Below are 27,855 nucleotides of genomic sequence, written 5' to 3'. Positions count from 1 at the left end.
AAGCAAGAGAATAGAGCCTAATGCCAAGAGGCAAAGTAACTAACAGAACCAGATTGCAAGATTACACAATTTTTGGAAACATTAAACATGAAATTTAAATAACTATGGTTAATGTGTTACATAATCTAGTAAAAAAATCAACATGCATGACCAGATAGAAAAATTCAGTAGAGAAATGAAAAATATATCAACAATAAAACGCAAATGATATAAATAAAAAACACGAACAGAAATGAAAACCTTTAGAGTTGTACTAGTTCCTAGGGCTTCCATACAAAGTACCAGAAACTGGGGAGCTTAAAATAACAGAAACATTGTTTCAGAATTCTGTGCTAGACTGGGTATGTTGGCTCACGCCTGTAATCCCAGAACTTTAGGAGACTGAGGCAGGTGGATTACTTGAGGTCAGGAGTCTGAGACCAGTCTGGCCAACATGGTGAAACCCCATCTCTACTAAAAATGCAAAAATTAGCGGGACGTGGTGGTGCATGCCTGTAATTTCAGCTACTCATGAGGCTGAGACAGGAGAATCGCTTGAACCCAGGAGGCAGAGGTTGCAGTGACACGAGATTGTGTCACTACACTCCAGCCTGGGTGACAGAGCAAGACTCCATCTCTCCATCTAAAAAAAAAAAAAAAAAAAAAAAAAAAAAAAAAAAAAAAATTCTGCATACTAAAAGTATGAAACCAAGATGTCATCAGGGTTACGTTCACTCTGAAGGCACTAGGGAAGGATGTACCTCATGCATCCTAACTTCTAGTAGCTTCAGGCATTCCCTGGCTCATAGATGTATCACTCCAATTGTCGATCTTCACATGGCCTTCTCTCTATGTCTTCACATCATCCTCTCTCTGTACATGTCTGCCTCTGCATTCAAATTTCCATTTTATATAAGGAAACAAGTCACATTGGAGTAGGGTCCACCCCAATAACCTTGTTTTAACTCAATTACCTCTGTAAAGATATATTTTCAAAGAAGGCCACATTCTGAAGTACTAGGTTTAAGAACTTCAACTTATCTTTTTTTAGGGCACAACTAAACCCATAGCAGGTGTCATCAGTAGACTTGATGGAGCTAAAGACATAATCAATGCCCTTGAAGCCATACAAATATAAATTACCCAAACTGAAACAAAATAAAAAAATAAGTTACAAAAAGCATTTTAGAGCTGTGTAAGAATATTAATGTTCCACAATGAGAATTTGTGGAGAATTTAACACTCTTCTGCAACTGATGTAACAAGTAGACAGAAAATGAGTAAATATATGGAAAACTTGGAGAACATTATCAAGCAATTTGACAAAATTGACATTTACATTTACATTTCGTGGGATTCAGCCAAAGCAGTAAAGACAAATTAGAAAACAGAGTATAGAAATATAGAAAATAAATATAGACAATAGATGTCTCAAGTCAATGATCTGAATATCTGCCTTTAAAAAAAAGCAGAAAAAAGAGCAAATTAAACTAAAAGCAAGCAACACAGCATTAGGAGAAAATATAAAAATAAAAGCAGAAATCAATGAGATCGAAAAGAGAAAAACAGTAGAAAAGGTCAATAATATCAAAACTGCTTTGACATATCAGTAAAATTGATGACCATCCAGCTATAATAAACATGAACAATTGATACAAATAACCAAGATTGGACATAGAAGAGGGGCATCACTTTGAGCCTACAAACACTAAAATAATAATAAGAAAACATCACAAGATCTTTATGCTCATAAACCTCATAACTTGGATAAAGCAGGCATTAACACTTTAAAAACAACCTCAGATGCTACCTTAAGAAGAAACAGATAACATATGTGGTTCCCTATCAATCAAAGGGACAAGGTAAATTGACACTAGGCTGTTGCTAGCATTTGCTCAACCACTCAGTCATGCCATTGAGGGTACAAGATTCTTCTATATTTCTCTTCTACCATCGTAAGAATGTTAAATTTTAACTTCCATGCATATAAATTACAGTAGCAAAATAGTTGCCCCAGTTCTAGTCATGATATTTCCAATCACAGTAGGAAAAAAGTTAGAAGGGGAGTTGACAGGTTTATCTGTCCCTTTCATTAGAAATTCAAAAGTTTTTTCTGTAGTCCCACAACCCGATAGATTTTCCCCATTGGCTAGAGCAGTGTTACAACAGTTACCATTAGCTACAAGAGGAAAATTGGAAGAGGATTCTAACTTTTGGATTAGTTCAATAACTATCTCTTGTTTGTGGCTGGGATCTCGGTTGCTTCAAACAAGAGCATTGCATCTTATTAGCCGGGAAGAGGGAAAAGATAGACATTTATAAGAAATCACAATGTCGCCACATCATTCTGCTGCAATCTGACTGCGCTACCAAATTTAGATAAATAATACCTGCACTAGCTAGACCTCACCAATTAAAAAAAAATACTTTGTGTACAGATGAAAATGGATATAAAACAATGCTGCCAGTACTCCACTACAATTTTATTTAATAAAGATTCTTTCTAACTCGATGTGAGATTTTAAGTTTGATGTAATTAATTTTTATTTTTAAAATAAGGTTTTCTCTTGCCTGTGGGTAGAATCCCATCTGTCAGATCACAGATGAGCAAGCCAGATTGAAGAGGAACAGACTTTCTTAGGTGGGCAATATGTATGAAATGTGGTAATTTTGCAGATTTGGATGCTAAAAAATCTGTGAATCCCTATAAGCAAGTTATGAACCCAAGCCAAATTGTTAGGAAGAAAAAAACCAAAATTGTTGCTCTGAAAATTCCTTTTTATATGCAGGGACCTCTGAGATAGCTCTGAACAAAACTGCAGGATTCAGAATGTGTTCTTCCTAAGACTTGCAGATAATTCTTGAGGATTTTTTCCCCAGCTACTACCCATAATGATGGAATATAATGTTTGATCTCTTGTCAATATAAATACAGATCAAAAGGAGTAAAATACAAATTAATCTAAAATAATAGCAGAATAATTTTAAATTAAGTAGGATTAGAAATTTTGCTTCAAAATTTGGCAATACCTGAACATGTGCTTCACGCTATAGATCTTCAAAATATAAACATGAGCATTATGTTCTTATGAATGCGTTTTTAGCTTTTGTAGCCTTTAGTTTGATGACTATTAAGCAAAATCTCCATAGCAACAGTTCTGTTCTTCAAAGTTTTGTAAATGATCTGGAAATAACCAAATGAATTCTTAGCATACAAGTTACATGTTAAGCTTTTGTATATATTTCTAGCATATGCTCTTTAGCTTTTTGTCCATACGTAATCTCAAAAACATTTATTCATTTTTCCATATAATGCATTTCTTCTATACCTTTTTAACAATTTTTGTCATTTGTGGACCACTTTCAGTTTCTGTGTACTACCTCTGTGGAATATCTGTATCTATATACACACATATACATACACATGCACATACATATACACACATGTAGATTTGTGCATTTTATTACCATAAACATACACATACGTGTAGATTTGTGCATTTTATTACCATAAATCTACATGTATGTATATGTAGTTTTTTGAAATAACATCACAGAACTAAAAACTATCAAAACTGTTCGCTCTTCATTTTTAAGAGTGAATTACTAAATATTTATAAAATACAGGAAACAGTAAAGAATGGCATAATAATTAATTATGAACCAACAATACAACTTAAAAAATAAAATTTGCTGAGTAGGGTATAGGTACCACCCTCCACATCCCTGGGTGTATTTACTTTACCCTTCCTTCCCCAGAGGTAAGTAACTACTGTATTTAGTTTTGATTATTCCTATGCAGTTTTGGGGTATTTTTACTACATATGTAATCATCATTAACACCATATATGCTAGTTTTTTATGAGTTTAAATTGTAGGTATCTGTCTGAAGCTTGTATTGTTTGACTCAATGTTATGTTTATAAGAATCTTGTATGGTAATATAAGGAATGAATGTATATACTTTTGAGGGAAGGGGAGTCTATTCTCAGTTATTGTTTTGGCAGACATGTCTTATCCAATGGTTTACTCTTATAAGAGATTCTATTATAAATATTTTAACATACTCTGTGTACGTGTGCAATAGAAACTGCAGTTTATAAACTTGACAGTGGAATTGCTTGTTTTTTTCTGATTTTTTAATGAAAAGTTTCTAGCTTTTTACCTTTATGATTCTAGCTGTATTTTCTCTGGTGCACAACATTTAGCAGGCTAGTAAAATGTCTTCCTAGTGCTAGAGTGACAAGAAATTTTATCATGGGAGAATATTGAATATTATCAAATACATTTCTCAAAGCCTAAAACTTAAATCTAATTATGTATAATATATTAAGAAATTTCCAATGATATCTTTGCTTTTCTATGCTGAAGTAAACTTATTTGTGTATTTTTTTATATACAACACTAGGTTTGATGTGATAAAATTTACTTAAAATATTTGTATTATTGGCCAGGTGCAGTGGCTCACACCTGTAATCCCAGCACTTTGGGAGGCCAAGGTGGGTGGATCATGAGGTCAGGAGATCAAGATCATCCTGGCTAACACGGTGAAACCCTGTCTCTACTAAAAATACAAAAAAAATAGCCAGGTGTGGTGGCGGGTGCACCTGTAGTCCCAGCTACTTGGGAGGCTGAGGAAGGAGAATGGTGTGAACCTGGGAGGCAGAGCTTGCAGTAAGCCAAGATTGTACCACTATACTCCAGCCTGGGCAACAGAGCGAGACTCCATCTCAAAAAAAAAGAAAAAAAAATTACATTATTTTCTGTGTTCCTTTTTCACCCTCCTTCTATTTTTCATATTATGATTATAATTCAAATAAATTGAAGGAATATTTTCTCACTGGCAGAATATATGTTAGTTTGAAAATATCTAGGTATTTGTTTTAGATAATATGCTAACCCATCTAGGCCCAGATAGTTTTGTTTGCATGTGGAATTTGAGGAGGGGAGGTAAGTACTTAATGTTGATTAATTTTATTTAATTATTTTAGATGATTTTAGATTTTCTGTTACTACCTGAGTAAATTTTGATAAATTATATTTCTTTAGGAAATTGAAGATTTCATTATACTTTCCAAATTACTGGCAAAAGATTATAAACCATAAAATAAAATTGATATTTTTAAGGGTTCAAGTCTTAATTTGCAGATTTACCAGTCACAGACTTTAAAGTGTAGACTTGTGGCTTTTTTGGCAATCCAACTCTTTCATCAACCTAATCAGATAATTATCAGCTGGCTTATTATAAATTCCAAGTTTAAGGAGCAACACTTATTCTATACTTAACATAATTCTTAAGTCTAAACATATATGGCCTTTGTCTACTAGCCAGGTCCCTCTCTTTCAGCGCAATAGATGTCCCTTGAGGACATCTGTAACCATGGATTTGAGTGGAGAAGCAATATCCTTAATATATCCTTACCGGAACATTATCAAAACTTGTTTAACCATGTGTATATTTTCCTAGGGATGCCAATTCAAAGTCTTCATTCTCTATTGCTATAAACTGGGGTCAAAAATATTTGGGATTCTAAACATCGTATGGCTTTTTGGTGGAAGCCTTTGGACTATGCTTTGAGAACCACTGGTCTAGATCTAGCTTGAGATAGTATTAAAGTAAATTAAAATGGAGACCAGGCCTGAGTAATCCCTGAGAGCAAACAAAACCAATTAGGCCTGATAAGTGACCTTAACCTTGCTGGATTTGAAAACATAAGCAAAACTTAACTTGAGTTATTTCTTGCAAATGTCTATATATATACATAGACATTTGTTTATACATATATATATAAACTCCTAATGTATATATATTATAGGCTTGTAATATATATATATAAACAAATGTCTATATATATATAGACATTTACAAGAAATAACTCAAGTTAAGTTTTGCTTATGTTTTCAAATCCAGCAAGGTTAAGGTCACTTATCAGGCCTAATTGGTATATATATATATATATATACCAAAGTTCAGTAAATCAGAGGCAGCCAGCAAACTTCTAAATATGTGACTAGATATTTCCAGCAGGATAGACCAAATAAGATAACTTATAACTGTAACTAATCAAATACACTTTCTGTATTAGTCCATTTTCATACTGCTATGAAGAAATACCTGAGCCTGGGTAATTTATAAAGAAAAAGAGGTTTAATGGACTTACAGTTCCATATGGCTGGGAAGGCCTCAAAATCATGGCAGAAGTCAAAGAAAGAGCAAAGGCATGTCTTACATGGTGGCAGGCAAGAGAGAATGTGCAAGGGAACTGTTCTTTACAAAACCATCAGATCTCATGAAACTTATTCACTATCACAAGAACAGCACATGAAAAACCCACCCCCATGATTAAATGATCTCCCACTGGGTCCCTCACATGACACGTGGAGATTATGGAAATCACAATTCAATATGAGATGTGGGTGGGGACACAGCCAAACCATATCCCTTTCTTTATACTACTTTCATATTCACTCTAGAAAAACCTGTACGTTATGCTTCCTCCAGGGAATCCCTGAACCACTTCTGTTCTGGAGCTGCTGGATTCATAAATTGTTGTTTGTTCAAATAAGCACTTAAAAATATTATTATGCTTCAGTTTACAATTTTAACAATAGCATATTGTATTGGTCCTGTAGGAGAGAAAAACTTTCCCTCTGTACCTCTTATGTTCTCCTGCTGGATCTGAAAAATAAAGTGACAAGAGACAGACTGACAGGAGAAAAGGCATGCAAATGTATAATTTTTAATTTTGTATGCATGGGAGCATGACAAGAGGAGGTGAATACCCAAAAGAGTAGCTTACACACGATTTAAATAGAAAAAAGACAGGGAGAAAGGCCGCTTGTGGGACAATAAATAATTTTTAAAAAGATAAATAGATTAGAGATATGATAGTTTGTGACACCAATGTCTATTTGGGTGTAAGATATAGATATACATATAGATATGAGACATAATTTAAAGATATTTGGTCTCTGCCCCTAGTTTCTGTCACAAAGCTTCTAAAAACCTTGTATGTCCTGAGCAATGGGGGTACTAAATGTGTCATTTTTACTAATATTTGATCTTTGAGCCCAGTTCCTTGCACAGAGCTCCTAGTGTTTTTAAATTCTCTAGGTGATAAGAGCATCTCTTCTTCAAATAGGGCAACTCATGGCGGGCTCCTGCATTGGAGCTGGTAATCAGAAGGGCCAAGTCATGATTAGAAGTTTGGAATGTTCAGCCCTATTTCTCATCCTCTGGGAAGGGAAGAGGGGCTGGAGATTGAGTGTACATGAAGAAGCCTCCATTAAAAAATCCCTAAACTATGGGGTTTGAAGATCTCCTAGTTTCGTGAACTTATCCACATATGGGGAGTGTGGCACCCCTCAACTTTGTGGTGAGAAAAGCTTTTGCACTCAAGAAACTTCTGGACCTCACCCGATGCCCCTCTCTTCATCTGGCTGTTCACCTGTAACCTCTATCATATCCTTTAATATATAATAAACTAGTAATACAGGTAAAATGCTTCCCTGAGTCATGTGAACCCTTTTGGAAAATGACTGAACTTGAGGAAAGGGGTCATGGAAATCCCAATTTATAGCCAGAAAGTCAGAAGTACAAGTAAAAACCTGGGACTTACGATTGGCTTCAGATGTGTGGACGGTTTGTGCGACTGAGCCCTTAACCTGTGGGATTTGTGCTAATTACAGTAAACATCAGAATTCATTCAGTTGCAGGGCACCCAATTGGGGTCTGCAGAGAATTCGAGAATTAAATTGTTGTGAGGGAAAAAACAAACAACACACATTTGGTTATGGAAGAGTTCTGTGTTAAGTGTGAGTGCAAGAGTAGGGAGGAAAGAATTTTCATGCATATGTATTACATACCCATATTAGGAAATAGTTGAGTAGGTATCTGGAGTGGACACTCAGTAAGCTTTATTGTCACTAAATTTTCCTCTACAACATTGGGAAGATCATCTAGGTTAGCATGAACTAGGTTAGATCTAGATTAGCATCAACTAGGTTAGCATGAATATATGGAAGTCTAACATATTTTGCACTATACATAATTAAAATGTAGAATTGGCACCAATGCTAATATTCTACCATTGTTTTTATTTTCTGTTTAAAATTTTATATAGTTACTGTTAGCAGTACTGTGTCCTTGTGCATAAAAATTGTAAGTCTCCAAAAAATTGTCATTTTTTGATATACATTAATTATATTATGTCTTTGTTATTTTTGGTCATTTTCTAAACATTATTTTGTCGTCAAATTTTGCTAAGAGCTATTGAATTTACTACAATGAATGCTTGCTTATCTTATGCATATATTTTGATTTTTCATTTAGAATATTTAGCTGAGTTTTCCTCCCAGTAGGCAAATCGTATTTTTTCCTTCAGAGATGATAGTAAAGCTTAGAAGCCCATTTCCAGATTGTGTCTGGTAATAATTTATCAACTGTCATGGTCTAACACACCCTAGTAATTTCTGCAGGTGTCTGGGGACCTGTTTGGGCATCTATTATAAAGGATGAAATGCCAATAACCAGGTGTTCTCCTGTCACTGTGGTTGTTGTCACTCCCAGGAGTCTTAACAGTCTCCATCACACTACAGAGGTTAATCCAAGAAGTAGCTCAGAGATAATAGGCCCTGCCAAATTTCACATTGACTGGAGTTAGTTTTCAGAGGGTTTATCATATTTTAGATAAAACAGCAACTTCCTAGTCATCAAAATTTTTCAAAAAGATAAAGAAATGGAGAGAGATTTTAGACACTTTTTAAAATTGGAAAATTATTAGAAGCATTTTAAATGTGTTTTTTCTATCCTGTATTCCCTTCTACCATCTATACCTTTGCTTATGCATAGTTTTCTTTCAAATGCTAGGCCTGGCAAAAACAGCGTAATTATTATTATTATTGATCTACTAATATAGTCTAAGTACATTTTGTTCACAATCACACAATTTTAAAACACTTTATTCAATGATGCAAAGTAATAACGGACCCTTAAAATACTTTTGCAAGTTGGTAATTATGTTTTGTAAGGTAACCTTTAACTTTAACATTATAAAATAAGATCACAGCAAGGTATAAACATAATTTAGTTTTACTTAACAAAATATTGTCCTACTAAATTTACTTAACAAAATATTCTCCTACTACTGCCGGTAATTAACCTTGGATAGTTACTTTTTCAACACCTTTGCACAGAAAAGAGTATAAAACCACTTCATATATTTTTAATGCACTATACCATTGAATTGCATAATTTTTTACTAACAGAGGCTCAATAAAAATTAATTTATTAAACTGATGCCTTTATGTGCTTATACAATGCAGTATAAAAGAGATTTGATTGCAATGCATAGGTGTTGAATCTTGGAAAGGAAACTCGTGTTACATATACTTAGCTCAGAAACTTTCTGTGTACAGAGATGCTACATTTCACTTGACAGAAGACACAGAATGTATGCGAAAGGAGAAACTGAAAGAATTAAGGGTTTCTAAAGAATAGCAGGTTCACAAAAACCCTCCAAATCTCTAATTAGTACTGAATTCATAGCTTTGTAACTATTGTTGGCCTATCTTGTTTTGACTGCCTAGGAACAAAAGCTCCTTTAGTTTTCTTGCTCCTGTTACCATGAATAATGAGGGTAATACTGAGTCACCTGCAGGGCTTTCAACAGGTAATAGTTAAATGACTTTCAAAGAGAGGAGAGAGGGAGAGAGAAAAAGCAAAGAAGAATGGTTTAAAAATAGTATATTATTGATTAAATATTCTCAAATATTTACTCAGCAACTTCATTTTAAATCTCTAATTAATTTGAATGAAATTATTTACTATTTAACTGCAAGAATCCTGGTAGATTCTAAGACATCAAAATTTCTGCTAAGAAAAATAAGTTGAAGAGAGAGATGGAAAAAAATGTAGGCCTTCTGGGTAAATGGCCAATGCAGGAAAATGTGTTATGTTCAGATTATTCCCGTGAGTATGAACAGCCACCAAATTTAATGACAATTTGTGTTTTTGTGAAAAAAAGTTTGAAATTGGCATTTCAATTTGCAGAAATTTTGGATGTTTAACCTATTCTGATATTGTTGACAAAGAGTCAAATTCTGTAAAATATTTAAAGAGGTTTATTCTGAGTCATATGTGAGTGATCAAGGCCCAAGGCACACTCTTAAAAGGTCCTGAGAACTTTCCACCTCTTCCTGGAGAAGGAAAGACCTTTACAAATGGAAATTTCCTTTACAAAGGGAAAATTAGTGCCCTGTTTTTAGAGCTTTTCCTGAGTCTGCTGGTTCTCAGTAGTCCTAGCTCAAAATAATTCACAGGGCAAAAGGTCTATGTTGGGGTGGCATATTCTGGTAAGATTCACAACAATGCCTCTAAACCTTTCCAAATAAGAGTCATATGATTTGGTCAAAGAAACTTAGGATTTTAAGGAAATATTAATTAATTTATTAGTACATACTGTTATTTCTTAACTCATTACAGAAAGTTTTCAGGGCCAGTGACATTTACAAATAATATTTACCATCTTTCAGTTTATGTCAATTTCAAAATAACATAAACCACCTCTGGTCGTTGAGAGATTTTCATATATAAATTGGATATCATATTGTTTTTGAAGACAGCAAGAAGTTTGTAGCTTTTACTTTTTTGTTTTAGTTTAGGAGAAATTCATATAACATAAAATTAACCATTTTAAGATCCATTTTAAAGTGAACAAATCAGTGGCATTCAGTACATTTACAATCTCATATATGCCCACCTCTATTAAGCTCCAAAATATATTATCCCCTAAGAAAATTTTGTACCTATCAAGCAGTTACTCCTCATTCTCCCATCCTCCAGCCTCTGTCAATTACCAATCTGCTTTCTGTCTGTCTCTCTGGATTTACCTATTATGGATATTTCATACATGAAATCATACAATCTGTGACATTTTGTGTCTGGCTTCTTTGACTAGGTATAATTTTTTTTTTTTTTTTTTCAGATTCATCCTTATTATTGTGTCAGTACTTGTCTTGGTTTGTTCTAGCTGCTCTAACAAAATATCTTAGACTAGAGAATTTGTAAACAACAGAAATTTATTGCTTATAGTTGTTGAGTTTGGGGAGTCCAAGATGAAGGCACCAACACATTCAATATCTGGTGAGGCTTGTGCTGTGCTTCAAAGAGGAAGGCTTCTTGCTGCATTCTTGCATGATGGAACATGCAAGGCAGCTCACTTAAGCTTCCTTTATAAGGGCACTAAGCAGAGTCCTTATGACTTACTTATTCTCAGAGGCCCCAACTCAATGCTATCACATTGGGTTTATCACATTGGGTGTTAGGTTCTAACACGTAAATTAGATAGTGTCGGGGGCACCAACTGCTATGGTTTGAATATCTGTCCCCTCCAAAATTCATGTTGAAATCTAATCCCCAGTGTGGCAGTGTTGAAAGATGGGACCTTTAATGGGTGATTGGATCATGAGGGCAGATACCATTCATGGGTTAATGAGTTAAAGAATTAATGGGCTATCATGGAGGAGGGACTGGTGTCTTTATGGTAAGAGCAAGAGATATCTGAGTAGCATGCGCATCCTCCTTGCCCTATCTTACCCTGTGAGGCTTCAGGACCCTTCAGAGAGTCCCCATCAGCAAGAAGGCTCTCGCCAAGTGCACCTCCTTAACCTTGAACTTCTCAGTCTCCATAATTGTAGGAAATACATTCCTTGTCTTTATAAATTAACCAGATTCAGGTATTATAAGCAACATAAAATGGCCTCAGACACCAATATTCACACTATAGCTTTACTCTATTTTTATATGGCTCAGTAATATTCCACTGTGTGTGTGTGTGTGTGTGTGTGTGTGTGTATATATATAAATACACACCATAATTTGATATCTATTTATCTGTTTGTGAACATTTGGTTATTTCCACCTTGGCTATTGTGAATAGTCCTGCTATTAATGTTTATGTACACTGACTTGTTTGAGTACCAGTTTTTCAACACTGGAGGGTATACCTCCAGAAATAGAATTAGAAGATCATATGATAATTCTATGTTTATGTTTTGAGGTGCTCCCAAACTCTTTTTCATAGCAGCTGAATTATTTTATATTCCTACAATGTATAAGTATTCTCATTTCTCTACATATTTACTGCCAACACTTGTCCTTCCTTCCTTCCTTCCTTCCTTCCTTCCTTCCTTCCTTCCTTCCTTCCTTCCTTCCCTCCTTCCGTCCTTCCTTCCCTCCTTCCCAGACACATGTACATGTATGTTCATTGCAGCACTATTCACAATAGCAAAGACATGGAATCAACCTAAATGTCCATCAGTGGTAGATGGGATAAATAAAATTTGGTACATATACACTGTGGAATACTATACAGGCATTAAAAAGAACAAGATCATTTCGGGAACATGGATGGAGCTGGAGGCCATTATCCTTAGCAAACTAATGCAGAAACAGAAAACCAAATACTGCATGCTCTCACTTGTAAGTGGGAGCTAAATAATAAGAACACATGGACACATAGAGGGGAATAACACACATTGGGGCCTATTGGAGGGTAGAGGGTGTCACGCACATCCATGTGAAGAGAGTCCACCAACAGGCTTCGTGTGAGCAACAAGGCTGTTTATTCACTTGGGTGCAAGTGGGCTGAGTCTGAGAAAGGAGTCAGCAAAGGGAGATAGGAGTGGGGCAGTTTTATAGAATTTGGGTAGGTAATGGAAAATTTCAGTTAAAGTTGGTTATCTCTTGCGGGCAGGGGCAGGGGTCACAAGGTGCAGGGTGGGGAGATCATGAGACTCATTGTCCAGGGGAGGAATGTCACAAGGTCGATTGATTAGTTGGGGTGGGGCAGGAACAAATCAAATGATGGAATGTCATCTTTTATTGTTCTTCCATTGCTCCAGGCCGTCTGGATGTATACATGCAGGTCACAGGGGTTATGATGGCTTAGCTTCTGCTCAGAGGCCTGACAGAGGGTAGGAGGAGGAAGAAGATCAGGAAAAATAATTAATGAGCACTAGGTGTGATAGCTGGGTGATAAAATGATCTATACAACAAACACAAGTTTACCTATATAACAAGTTACCACGACACAAGTTTACCTATATAACAAACCTGCAATTGTACCCCTGAACTTAAAATATAAGTTAAATTTTTAAAAAAGCCATCCTAGTTGGTGAGAAGTGGTATCTCAATTGTGGTTTTGATTTGCATTTCCTTAATGACAAATGATATTGAGCATCATTTCAAGGGCTTTCTGCTTCTTGGTTCTTTGTATAATTCTTTGGGGAAATGTCTATGTATACCCTTTGCCCACTTAATTTGGTCTTCTTTTTGTTGTTAAACTGTAGACCTGTAATTTTTGTAATGTTTGGTCGCTGACGTAGCTTTTCCTTTAATTTTTGTCTAGCTAGAGTTTTGGCAGTTATTTCCTTGAATGTCAGGGGTAGACGGAGAGAGACACAGACAGAGAGAAGATAAGAAAGCAAAAATCAAAAACCTTCCCCAATCTTTGCAGACTGGCTTTGTGATGAGGAAATCCTTCAATGCTCAGCCAGGCCATTTAAAACTCTGCCTTAGCCTGTACATCCTGTTTGGACTTGCATGGAGTTTAGCCAAAGGGGAAAATTTTGCATATTCACAGGTCTTTTCTTAGCATGAGTCTTACCCTGGGCATGCAGGTGATTTTCTAAATTCCAAGTAGACTCAGAAACTTTTGAATGCCCTAATTTCCCAATGAAACACTCTCCCCAGTTTTCCATCCTAGGCTTTTGGGACTCTATTGTTGCTTCCGTTGTAATCTTTTGCCCCAGGTGGCTGTGGGTTTTGCACTTGCCTTATAATGTTTATTAGTCAATTCTATAGATTTTCAGACCCAGTTCCCAGTTATGCTAAAAAAAGACAAGTTCCTTGTGTCAACACTTTGGGAAGCCCCCAGGCAATTTAGAGCAGGCAAATGCAATTCTTTGCCTCCTCTGGAACCAGGGATTCCACTAGAAATGAAGGCTACCATCTTCAAGATTACCCCTGAGCTGAGTGGGGGAGTGTGGCAAGGACAAGTGAAAATGTCAAAGCATTTCTATCATTTTTACATTGTCTTTTTCTTAATTCAGCATTTGCTTTGTTGCTATGAGCCTGTCACTGTTTCCTAGAATTCTGACAAAGTTGTTTCTAACAGGTTTTGTTTGAAGTTGGAATATTTCTGTGAGGGGTCTGCTTCTTTGAGCTATTCCACCGTTTTCACTGACATTACTAACTTTACTGCTGTTAAATCATAGAAGTGCCACACAAGTGTCATCTCAATATATGTTCTAGTGATTAAACATTGGAATAACAGCTTCTGCTTCTGTCCTTAGAGGCCAGAAAGGTGATCTCACTGGAAAGGTGACGATGTCCCCAGCAACTCAAATGCTTATTTCAACTTTTCTGTGATACATCAGAAGTTAACATTTTGAAAGCATATTTAAGCCATATATAATTAAACATAGTTCTGTATTATTTTGTCCTCAAAATGTAACAACCTATTTTTCTTCTGAAGCCCCATGGTTTTCCTAGTCATATTTTTCCCATGGAAATTTTATGTCCCAAGTTTAGTTCCAACAAAATTTATATACTCCTAAAAAAACCAAGATTAAAAGAGATGTCTTAATTTAATAAAATCCCAGATACAGCAATTTTGCAGATTTTCCTAATGACCCTAAACAGAATGACCTAAAACAGAATATTGAGGCATTTGAGATAAATGTAAACATTCTGTCTTTGATATACCCAACATGATGTGCGAGGCATGCATCTGGGGTATCCTGCAGTGCAGGCGATGAGGTGTTGCACTGCAAGAAAGCTGCCTAAATATGAGAGCTCCGTTTTTGAAAATTATTCATGAACAGATAGAAGACAAAATCACAGGACAAGAAATTCCTCAACAGTAAAGATATGGTGACAATTAGAGTGATTTCAACCCAGTTATATGGTAATTTTTATTAAAATAAATGGAACAGGAAAACACCAAAGTTGTACTTTGGAGGCCAATAGATTAAAATGTTTGAATTTTTTTTTCATTTTTAATTAAAAAAAACTTCAATACTAAATTTCAAAAACAAGCATATAAACAGTTATTTCTATTTATAGATACTTCCATAAACACAATGTAAGTATGGTTTTATTTTATTCTATCCTAACAGCTTTTATCTACAGCCTTGTGCTCTGAGACAATTGAAAAGAGGCATAATGTAAACGGCATTAATATCTGTTATATATCAAATATATTTCTCTTTTTTCCCTCTGATGACTCAAGGAAAAAAAAAGTAACATAATATGCAGAGATAGCAAGAAAGAAAATAATTGGTGGCGCAGAGATTTTAACACATGTTTGGGAAATCAGAGGCAGATGGCAAGTTAGGGCTCCATCAAAGGTAGTGTGTAGCAGGACGAGCCGCAGACAAAACCTCTCAGTCACCGAGTTGTAGAAGGAAGGGCTTTATTCAGCTGGGAGCATCGGCCAGCTACTGTGTCAAAATCCAAGCTCCCCAAGTGCACAATTTCTGTCCCTTTTAAGGGCTCACAACACTAAAGATTTCACATGAAAGGGTCGTGATTGATTTGAGCAAGCAGGTGCTATGTGACAGGGGCTGCATGCACCGGTGGTCAGAGAGAAACAGAACAGGGCAGGGAGTTTCACAATGTTCTTCTATATAATGTCTGGAATCTATTAATAATATTGGCTTCTAAATCATAGGTTGATTTTTAACTACTGGGTTTAGGCCAGGCAGGCCCAAGCCTGGTTTTGGGCCTGGCGCCGGGCTGCCTGTCTTTGGTTTTACTTCCTTGTTGTTTTTACTGAATATAAAACAATATGAGAGAGTCTCTCTCTTCTCTCAAGTGAAGGGAGTCATGGTCCAATATACACATAGGAAACGGTTGCAGAAGCACGGTTCTCCCCAGTAGCAGCCTCGAGAAGCTCAAAGCTGGGAATAGAGAGGAAGGACACGTGGAGTTGAATAGCAGAGGAAGGCATTAGCAGAGTATTAGCAGAAGGTTATGCCAACTGTTGAAATTTTTGCTAATTATTCTTTGTTGCTGAGGAAAGAGGCTATTTCTCTTACTGTCCCCTGTCTCGGAAGAGAAGAAGGAAGTAAAAGCTGAAAAACAACAGACTGATCGGTGCCATTAGCCAGACCTGTAGGTTAAAGATAACCCCCACCCTAATCACTTGTGCTATCTATAGATCACAGACAATGGTATGCAGAAATACTTGCATTGCTTACCCCCACCACTAAGGTATGTGGACATAGTCATGTACCCCATGCTTGCTCAATCTATCACGACCCTTTCAAGTGGGCTTCTTAGGGTTGTGAGCCTTTAAAAGGGCCAGGAACTCTTTCTTCGGAGAGCTTGGTTCTTGAGACACAAGTCGGCCGATGCTCCCGGCTGAATAAAGCCTCTTCCTTCTTTAACCATCTGCGGCTCATCCTGCTACATTAGCTTTTATTAATAACTTCTCCCACTTGTGTAGAATTATTGGCACTTCAACACTGACTTCTAGAATAGGGATCTAAAAAAGCGGAATTATCTGCCTAGAAAACACAAGAATTCCTAGCATAATTTTAACTGGGCAAAAATAAACCTATCATCTGCACTTTACTAATTTTAAGTTGATTCTAGTAGTCAAGATTGTAAACATGGCGTTCCTATATGAAGAGGAATGTATGTATATTTCCAATAATGCTGTAATCATTTAGAGAATACTTAGAATGAGATTGAGAGGCTGCTCCTTCATAGAATCTTATCTAGTTGGTCTGGCGTCTGGCCCTGCTATCTATTAAAAGCTGCTCTGATGCCTGACTTTAGTGTGCAGCCACAATTAGGAACAATATTATACACTGAATGTTTGTGTCCCCCTGGAATTCACATACTGAAATCTTAACCCCCAGTGAGACGACTCTAGGAGGTAAGGCCTTTGAGAAGTGATTAGGTCATGAGGACAACTCTTACAAATGGGATAAGAGCTCTTATAAAAGGAACCCCAGAGAACTCCGTTGCCCCTTCCTTTCATGTAAGGACATAGAGAAAAAAAAAAAAGGTCATCTATGAATCAAGAAACAGGTCCTCATCAGACCCTGAATCTGTGGATACCTAGATCTTGGTCTTCCCAGCCTCCAGGACTGTGAGAAATAAATATCTTTTCTTCATAAGCCACCTAGTCTGTGCTAGTTTTTAAAATAGCAGCCTGAGGCTGGGGCGCGGTGGCTCATGCCTGTAATCCCAGCACTTTGGGAGGCTGAGGACGGTGGATCCAGAGGTCAGGAGTTCAAGATCAGCCTGCCCAAGATAGTGAAACCCTGTCTCTACTAAAAATATAAAAATTGGCTAGGCGTGCTGGCAGGTGCTTGTAATCCCAGCTACTCAGGAGGCTGAGGCAGAGAATTGCTTGAATCCATGAGGCAGAGGTTGCAGTGAGCCAAGACTGGGCCACTGCACTCTAGCCTGGGCAACAGAGCGAGACTCCGTCTCAGAAAAATAAATTAAAATAAATAAATAAATATAAAAAAATAAAATAGCAGCCTGAGTTGACTAACATGAAGATAAACAATGTCTATAATTATGTAGATAACTAATAATCATTAGGTATTAATAATCATTCTTTAAAGATTTTTAGAATGCAAGACAGAAAAAAATGTGTATATATTATATATAGTTTGTATCAAAGTAACAATTTTTTCAATAACAAAGCGCTAGAAAACAATTGAATAATATTTAAGAGGAAGTAAAATAGAACATAGATTTGATACTCCGTAAAATGCCAATCAAATATAAGGTCAGAAAAAAACTAAACATTAAGCAAATATATAAAAATATTTGAAAAATATATTTATGGTTATATATTACCAACATAAAAATTTAAACTAATACATAGATATGCACACACTGTGAACTAAAATCAGGAGTACACTAAAAAGAAAATATATGTTTTGAATCAAAATGCCCACCTCCACATTTAGCCTGAATATGGGGGGACCAAAACTACCTGTCCATAGTTTAACTGCATATGCTAATTTGCTAGGGCTGCTATAAAAAATACCGTAGATTGAATGGCTTAAACAAGAGAAACTCAAAGTGGGGAGGCAAGGTCAATATTTACTCAGAAATTCTTGAAGCTGGAAGACTGCTGAAATCAAGGTGGTGGCATGATTAGTTTCATTTTGTGGCTTCTCTCCTTGATTCGTAGATGACTGTCTTCTCCCTTGGCCTTAGTGTGGTTGTTCCTTTGTGCATATGCGTATCCATGTCCAAATTTCTCCCTCTTATAAGAACACCAGTGAGATTGTTTTCAGGCCCACACATATGACTTTATTTTACCCTAATTACCTCTTTAAAGAACCTATGTTCAAATATAGTCACATTCTAAAATATTGGTGGTTAGAATTTCAATATATAAATTTTGGAGGGACATATTTCAGCCCATAACACTACAATAACATGATTTTGCTATTCCACTGTCTTCGTTCACATTACTGTACTTTCCCAAGTGTTTGTAGTCCAGGCAAATTGTTTAATTGTTCATTATGAAACTTCCTGAAGACCCACAGCTCTTCAATTCAATGAAAATTAACAGTGTGTGACTTAAGATTCATTGAATTCTCTGCTTCAAAATCTTCATCCGGTTTTTCACTAATCTAAGACTATTGTATCATGCGTTATTCTTAACCCAATATTAAGCCCATCAACATTGAAATTCTTGCCTTAAACAAAATCTCCAATTCTCAATAAATTCTAATGTCTCCTCCCTACTTCAAGACATTGCCCAAGCTTCATAGAAACATTGCTGTCCTTTACCTTGGTCAGCTTTCTCTTAGAAACAGGTTGTGTTGTTGATATTTGTGGAATCCAACATTCTGCAACATGTAGCAGGCCTAAAAATCAACCAATTTGCATTGGCAAAGAAATTCAGGGCACTGAGATGGATGCATCCAAATATAAGTAAGATTCATTTTAACATGTAATATGGCATAAGGTGCTTGGTGTATAAAAGTGCAAAACATCTATTGCCTACTCTAGGTAAAACAATCTATTAAAAGAAATCATGTTTTAATTATGATATAATTTGTGACATATATTTTCAAAATTAATTCTGTGCTATGTAAAATGATGCCATTTTACATTGGTGTCTAACATTCTTATTCAAATAAGACAAGTTTCATGACTTCAGTATAAATCATCCATCCTTTCCTATCAATCTTCTTGGTGGACAAAATTACACAACCATAAATTTGCAAGCAATCTACATTGGAGTTTAATTATTAGAACCAACAAATAGGCAACAATGAGAGAAATAAAAAATCCTACCACACAAGGAGACCTCCATACTCTTAAGGAAGGAAAGAGCCTATGTATTATTGAGTATGATCAGATTATACAAATGTGAGTACTGAGAAAGATAAAACAGTCTGGATAAAATTTCACACAAAATTACACAATAATGTAAAATTTTCTTATCTCCCTGAGAACAATTAGTTCTACTTGGAGATAGTTTCTTGTACACTTCATGAGAGATTTTCAAGTTAATTTTAGAGGTATGTATTCACAATTCCCAGGGTGAGAAGAGCTGAAATTTTATAGTTTAAAATCAAAAGATGGGCCCTATTATATCAAACATCCTAAAGAGGTACAGAGTAGCTGCCTCCCTGTTAGTAGACAAAAAATGAAAAATAAAAAAAAATTATCCTCACACAACTCATCAAAACTTACATTTTCTAAATATGTTGTAGACTTTGAAAACCTAACACAAGTTTTGAAACTGACAGAAACTTATAGAAACTTATAGTTTCTAAACATGTTATAGAATTGGAAAATCAAATTATAGTTCCTGGAAGTTGGAAGATGAAACTATTTAGAAAGAGATGAGAGAGGGTTGAAGCATATATTTTCTTTTCCTACATAGTGGTAATGAGATATTATCTAAAATTAATGGATTAAGAAACATGAAACTAACAAAAATATATAAAATATTTGGTAAAGGGGAGGTATATTAAGTAAGGCAAGTTCAATAAAGCAATTTTACTGGATATTGTTTGTTTGTTAAACTGAGGTATGAGCATATTGTCAAGACTGCACAGGTGACTACTAATAGAATTAAGAAGAAGCTGTACAATGTGCATATATCTGGTAGCAGCATTGGATAGGTGGATAATGAAACGGCTCATTAGACTTCACAGAGCATGCTTATGAAGGACATTGTTGAGGCAACGTATACAGTACGGCCAGAGAAAGAAAGCACAGATAAGCCCTGGGTGTCAGCAAATCTTCTAGGAACAGCTCACCAGGATCCTTTCTTTGGTTATTCAGGATTCTCTTTGTCTCTGGAAAATAACCACCAGTACATATGTAAAGAAACCTGATTAAGAGAGATTGACCCAAGTTTCCAGTTACGACTTTTATATCCCTAGTCATGTAGTCAAACCATGTCTCTGATTAGTTATATCACCAACAAGTTCGATATAAGGTACCAGCAAGTATGTTTTTCCCAGGTTTACAAGATGGGTAATTTTGAACTTTAAACAGTATACTATAAATCATTATGACTTCTTTTTATCATAGACAAGCGTCAAGAGCAATTGTCTAGGCTTACCAAGAGAAAAGTAATCAGAGAACTGCTCAGTCAAGCTGTAAAGTAAAAAAACTCTGTGTTACACAGAGATAGAGTAAGATGTCAAGTGAAATATTTATCTAAATTTTCATCTATCTCTTTGAATTTAACCAATAACAATGTTCAAAAATTAATTTTTGAAAGATACGCACTCTTATTAAAGCATGTTAGCCTATTTCTTGCTCTCACGCATGAATAAATATGAAAAAGCTAACAAAACTCCATTAAAATATGCTGACCAATGAAATATGGTAATGAAATTAAATATACATGAAATTTCAGTAATATCTGTCAATGAGATTATTTTTGCTGTTGTCATAATGATACAGTATCAAATTTGCTGTCATTGGACATTTAAATTCAACTGCTTGCTCTTTGAGAAAAAATGAGAATTTAAAAATCAATAGACATCTGATTTAGTTTTTCTATAAAAAACTAACAGATAATTATGCACATGTTCAAGTGGAATTGTATAAATTCTATTTTGTGCAAAGTTCAACAAACATGAAATGTATATTACTAATTTACTTGGTCATGTATAATTCTAAATTATTTAAAAATTTTATTAATGAAATTTAGGCAGCTAAACTCATTAGATAAGAAAAAAAGATCACTCTTGCACTTTTTACATAGGAAACTAAACTATTTTTCCAGTAGTGTGTTCAGGTTTGTTTCTTTATTTCTTTTCTGTTTTCTGATTTTAGCTTAACATATATTTGTTGTATTCTGTTGACCTTGCTAAGTTCAGAATAAGTAACCATCTTAGACATTCTTATATCATTTTTTACTTCTCTCATATAAGTACTTACTAGTGCTTATTAAAGATGTACATTGTTAGGATATGATTTTTAAAAAAAGATTTGCCTATAGTTTTCTTCCTAAGTAATAGACTTTTACTGCTGCCACCATTCGCCAAGTTCATAAAGTCGTGAAACTAAAATAAAGAAGAAAGTAATAGATTCTCACTAGACAGAAATAGGAATTAAAAGGACTTTTGGTAATGGGTAGATCAGAAAAGGACAAAGGAATAAAGTTGGGGGAATAAATGTACTCACTGCTCCATATCATTCCCTCCTGCAAACACATACACGATCACACACAGATTTCTATCAAAACTCTCATTTTAAGTGATGGGGGTGTTTTCAGAAATATCCAGGAAACTTTGGGTAAATCCCACAGTAGAGGCTCTTGCTCCTTGTCTTCCAGAGCATAGCCTTTGAAATTGTTCAGTGTCTTAGCGGCATTTGGTATCCAGCATCCTACTCCTGTCCTGCTTAAACTCTGGATTAGGAAAAAGAAAGACCGCTGGGCGCGGTGGCTCGTGCCTGTAATCCCAGCACTTTGGGAGGCCGAGGTGGGTGGGTCACCTGAGGTGGGGAGGTCTAGACCAGCCTGACCAACATGGAGAAACCCTGTCTCTACTAAAAATACAAAATTAGCCAGACATGGTGGTGCATGCCTGTAATCCCAGCTACTCGGGAGGCTGAGGCAGGAGAATTGTTTGAACTCCGGAGGCGGAGGTTGCGGTGAGCCGAGATCACGCCATTGTACTCCAGCCTGGGCGACAAGAGCGAAACTCTATCTAAAACAAAACAAAACAAAAAACAAAACACAAACAAAAAAAGAAAGACCATAATGAGAATATTTAGGCAAGCGGTCCAGAGAAAAACACATCGAACCTGGGGAAGCAGAAGCAGTCAAGAAGCTCCAGAACTCCGATAGTTCAAACATGTTCTCAGAGAATTGATATATGAGTAGGTGTCTGGTGTATGAAAAAAGACTACGGAGAATGGAGACCTCGAGCATCGCATCCAAGGTAGAGAACACACACCCACAGGGTGAATGAAGTACCCCTGGTTGAATACTAGCACGAGAACCATAAATAGGCACCTTAAATAGGTACCTTTTATCTTCTCTCTGACACTAGCATGTTTTAAGAACATCCTTTAGAGAAAGGGTAGGTGGGAACCGAGAGTACCCTGAGTTTAAGCCTTGAAATGATTATTTGCACTTAAAATGTGTGTATTTTAAAATTAAATTAAAATTCAATCAGTTTTATTTAAATGCCTCAGTACAAGTATGCAAGAATATCCATAGTATGCTTCTTTTCTTTTTTTCTTTTTAGACGGAGTCTTGCTCTGTTGCGCAGGCTGGAGTGCAGTGGCACCATCTTGGCTCACGGCAACCTCCGCCTTCCCGGGTCAAGTGATTCTCCTGCCTCAACTGCCCGACTAGCTGGGATTATAGGCACGCACTGCCACACAATTTTTTTTTTTTAATTTTTAGTAGAGACAGAGTTTCTCCATGTTGGTCAGGCTGGTCTCGAACTCCCGACCTCAGGTGATCTGCCCACCTCGGCCTCCCAAAGTGCTGGGATTACAGGCGTGAGCCACAGTGCCCGGCCAGTAGTAGTATTCTTAATAAGCAAAAATGTGGAATAATGCAAGAGGACACCAACTGGGAGAAGGCACTATGAAAACATCTTGAGTGCTTCTAATGTTACCTATTGTTGATCTCACTTTGTGATAATTTACCAAGCAATACACCTACAGTTTGTGTCCTGTTCTGAATAATAGTTATACTTTTATAAATAACAACATAAAAGGAAGAATCTAGGAAAGAAATTTACAGACAATATTTTCAAGATGACTCTTCCAAGAAACATGGCACCTCTACAAAGAGGAGAAAATAAATAGTCCAGTAACTTATGAGAGAGAAATATCTGGTTGTTTATATTCCAAAGAAATGCTGGGGAGAGGAAGAATTACTTTTGTAGTGTCCTTGGTTAGATGATAAATGATGGGATCTAGTACACAATGGAGGCACATGCCTTGGTTAGAAACATACAGTTCATCTGTGATTAATAGTGGAAAAACAGGACATGTCAGTACAGATGCAAAGGGTAATTAAGAGCATTATATGAATATGAGTGGGTAACATAAGTAAGGTTGCCTGACACATTCTAAATCTCCAATATGTTACTTAATAACTGTAATAATATTGCTACTATAGTTTGATTAGTGGATGAATGGTGAGGAATATGAGGTAGAAATCCAACAGTACCAAAAAAAGTATTTTTTTAAAGGCAACATTAATTACTTTGCATAGCGAGAAAATTGTACATGTTTAGGATTATACCTGGTAAAACACATGTTTACAAGTATAAAAGTAAATCTAAAATATAAAAGTGAAGAATTCCAATTCATAGATAAATACAGTCAACACATCAAAACTAAAATGTTAAAAACAGTTATGATTAAAAAAACCTTACATATAATTTAACATTGTAAATAAGTTAAAGTAAGGCTTCTATTTATTGTATAACAAAATTTTATTTGGGACTAAACATTTTCAAGAAGCATGGCTTTATTTTTTATCTGCAAGCAGCGTAGTTAAAAGAGTAACTCACTTTTTGACTTATCTGACACATTTACTTGTTATTGGAATTTAGAGAATGAACACTAATTAGGTTGAGCTATATGAAGTGTGACATTCAACCATTCTGACCTTCAGAAATAACTTCTTATGGGTCAATCTAACTATTTAGTAAAAAGAGATCCTTTTCTACTTTTAATGGACATTGTTAGGATATGATTTAAGGAATAATTTTATTTAAAAAAGATATTAAAGATTCTTTGCTTAAACATTAGATATGTTCATGCCTCCATTTTCACAAAAATAGTACGATTCCGGCCAAGAAGAATTTGGTTGGGAAAAGCAACATATAATATTTCACTTTGAAAAGTAATAAATTAAAATTTGCTTTGAGTCAGTTTTCCCTCTTCTAAAGAGAAGAGTCAAAGTTTTTAGCATCTCAAGGAAGTAACATTTTAAATTTAAAGGAGGTTATATTTATTGAGGAAATACTAGATATAAGGTTGCATTCTAAATTATTCACAGTCAACATTTCACTTAAAGCTCAGTTTGTGGAAAGAAAATTACTACGCTCCACATTTTTTTTTCCCGAGACGGAGTCTTGCTCTGTCGCGCGGGCTGGAGTGCAGTGGCGCAGGGATGCGATCTCGGCTCACTGCAACCTCTGCCTCCCAGGTTCAAGCAATTCTCCTGCCTCAGCCTCCCAAGTAGCTGGGATGACAGACACGCATCAGTACGCCCAGCTAATTTTTGTATTTTGAGTAGAGAAGGAGTTTCACCATGTTGGCCAGGCTGGTCTCAAACTCCTAACCTCGTGATTCACCTGCTTCGGCCTCCCAAAATGTTGGGATTACAGGCCTGGGCCACAGCGCCCGGCCTATGCTCCACATTTTAAAGATAAGAGGTGATGCTCAGGTAGTTTGTGCTGCACTTGGTGTCAGCATTCCACTATTAGTGCAACACTGTGTGGTGATTTCAAACTCGGGAGATGTATCTCCGCGTATCTCTCAGATGTATCTCTGCGTATCTCTCAGATTTACGCAGATGTATCTCTGCGTATCTCTCAGATGTATCTCTGCGTATCTCTCAGATGTATCTCTGCGTAATTTGAAATAGATTTTATATCACAAGTTTGGCATCTCCACACATTCATATGTAGCAATAACTAGCATGCAAATGTCAAATTTTAATATTCGACAGCTTTAATCATATTTTAACACCAAATACTTTGTACAATATTATTATTATTATTATTATTATTATTATTATTATTATTGAGATGGAGTTTTGCTCTTCCTGCCCAGGCTGGAGTGCAATGGCGCGATCTCGGCTAACTGCAACCTCTGCCTCCCGTGTACAAGCGATTCTCCTGCTTCAGCCTCCTGAGTAGCTGGGATTACAGGCGCCTGCCACTATGCCTAATTTTTTGTGTGTTTTTAGTAGAGACGGGGGTTTCACCATGTTGGTCAGGCTGGTCTCGAACTCCTGATCTCAGGTGATCCACCCGCCTCGGCCTCCTAAAGTGCTGGGATTACAGGTGTGAGTCACCACACCGGACCAATAAAATTATTTTTATCTTTATATAAGAGTGATTAGTGTATACATCCAAACGCTAAATCATTTACAGTTTTGGTATGTTAATATTATAATGTTATTGACTTGGAAAAAATCAATATGTCTTGATTTTACTAACATATGGTCAGTTATTAACATGGGCAAAAAAATACTGAAAGATCCAGAAAGAACTTGCTCCCTAATTATAAACAAATAAACATAGCAATATGCAATGATATAATTACAATATATTTTATTAATAATGTTGCATTTCTGTGAGAATTTTTTACATACAGTTGGCCCTTGAACAACACAAGTTTGAAATGCACAGGTCTACTTATACACGTCTACCCTTCTACCTTGTCCGCCTTTCTAGCATCTGCCACCTGTGAGACAGCAAGAGAAACCTTTCTTCTTCCTCCTAGTCCTCAGCCTCCTCAAGGTGAAGACACAAAGATGAAGACCTTTATGATGATCTGTTTCCACTTAATGAACAGTAAGAACATTTTTGCTTCCTTGTAATGCTCTTAATAACATTTTCTTTTCTCTCACTTACTTCATTGTAAGAATATAGTATATAATACATATCACCTACAACATATGTGTTAATTGACTTTTATGCTATCAGTAAGGCTTCCAGTGTACAGTAAACTATTAGTAGTTAAGACTTTGGAGTCAAAAGTTATATGCAGATGTTTTACTGCGTGGGAGTTGGCGCCCCAACCCCCATGTTACTCACGGGTCAGCTGCATTAGGTTACAAGATAAAAGTTCATACCCTTTTTTTACATATGAGAAGCTGAATTCAGAAACCCAGAATGATCTGCCACACTCAAACCAGGTCTAATTTATTATGTCAGGATGTGAAGTTTATTCTTTCCCATGGAAACTACTATTTCCTTTGAATCTCTTCGATACTCAGGGCATATACACTTCCCCAAGGAAGCTAAGATCAGGAAATTATTCAAAAAAAAATTTAACCACTAAAAAAGTTAAGTAAAATTACAGTTGATTTAAGATAGATATATGTCTTTATCAGAATAAAGTACATACATGTATGCATAAAATACATATATACACATAATTATATGTGTGTGTCTACACATACTTATAGTAATATACATATGAATATATATTTGAAAAACTTTAATGAAGCAGACAGCTTTCAGGAAAAAACAGGTATCTAGAGAGGTATGTCAAATTTCTAGAGAATCCTAGACATTAAGTATAGAATAAGTTAAAGATCATACATGCATATATCTGAACTTAGATGTTATGTTCTTGAAACAGTGAGAATTACTATGACTGGAGAGATTTATTGCTGTATTGCTAAAGAGTATAAATTAAATTCCATATGTTTATTAAACTCTCACTGTATTTTAATACTTAACTTTGGCTTTTTCCAAAAGTAACATATACCTAACAAAGTTACATACACATACAATTATACATTTGTCTACATAATTAATATTTTTATAATTTTATTTTACATAGGCAGTGTAGATGTGTGTCTGGGTATACATGCAGTTGATGTAAGGATCAGAGTGTAGTGTTAGCACCGTAACAATTAAATTCCAGCTTTAAGAGAAAATAAATATCCAAACAGCCCATGTTTTTAAAAGATTCTTTGACTTTTGAAAGCGAAGTAACACAAGTCGAGAATCTTCGCTTCAAGGACATTTGTAAAGGGAGTCACCATTTCCTGTTGTTATAATTTTACCAGCGTTTCTGCTTGCTAATCACTGTGTTGTATCCATATAATCAGTGTTTGTATATTTTCCCTCATTATTTTCATCATTTGATGTGTCCCTTGCATTAGGCCCTTGACTTGATGCCCGTATTCATTCTTAGGGATATTAAATCAATTATGAAATTCTCTCCAAATCATGTATTTCCTTCCTATTTTCATTTTGTCTGCAAATCTGTTAGTTGCACTTATTCTTAAAGAATCTTCCAATGATCCTGCTACTTCTCTGAAGATCATATTCTTGGCTGTATTTCCTCGGTTATATTTCTCAGAATATTATGTCATTTTTGGCTTTCTCTTCCTCAGGCTAATTCATTAATCACTGAGAGTTATGTCTGCCTCTCCTAACAGTCTATACAACTAGGTCCTCCAAGGTTTCTAATGACTTCTTAATCATAAAGACATTTCCTTTACCATTATACTGCTTAACCTCTCTTGTTTCATGAAGTTAAAAAAAAAACAGCATAGGTTCTTAAATGGCTCTTACAGATACATGAATCCATATTCTGGCATTGCCTATGTCAGTTTCAACAAGTCCTTTTCCTCTTTATACACCGAAT

The sequence above is a fragment of the Pan paniscus genome, chromosome 22 (genome assembly GCF_029289425.2).
Source record: "Pan paniscus chromosome 22, NHGRI_mPanPan1-v2.0_pri, whole genome shotgun sequence".
Classification (NCBI taxonomy): domain Eukaryota; kingdom Metazoa; phylum Chordata; class Mammalia; order Primates; family Hominidae; genus Pan; species Pan paniscus.
The sequence above is the reverse complement of the archived record's forward strand: the minus strand, read 5'-3'. Positions refer to the sequence as shown.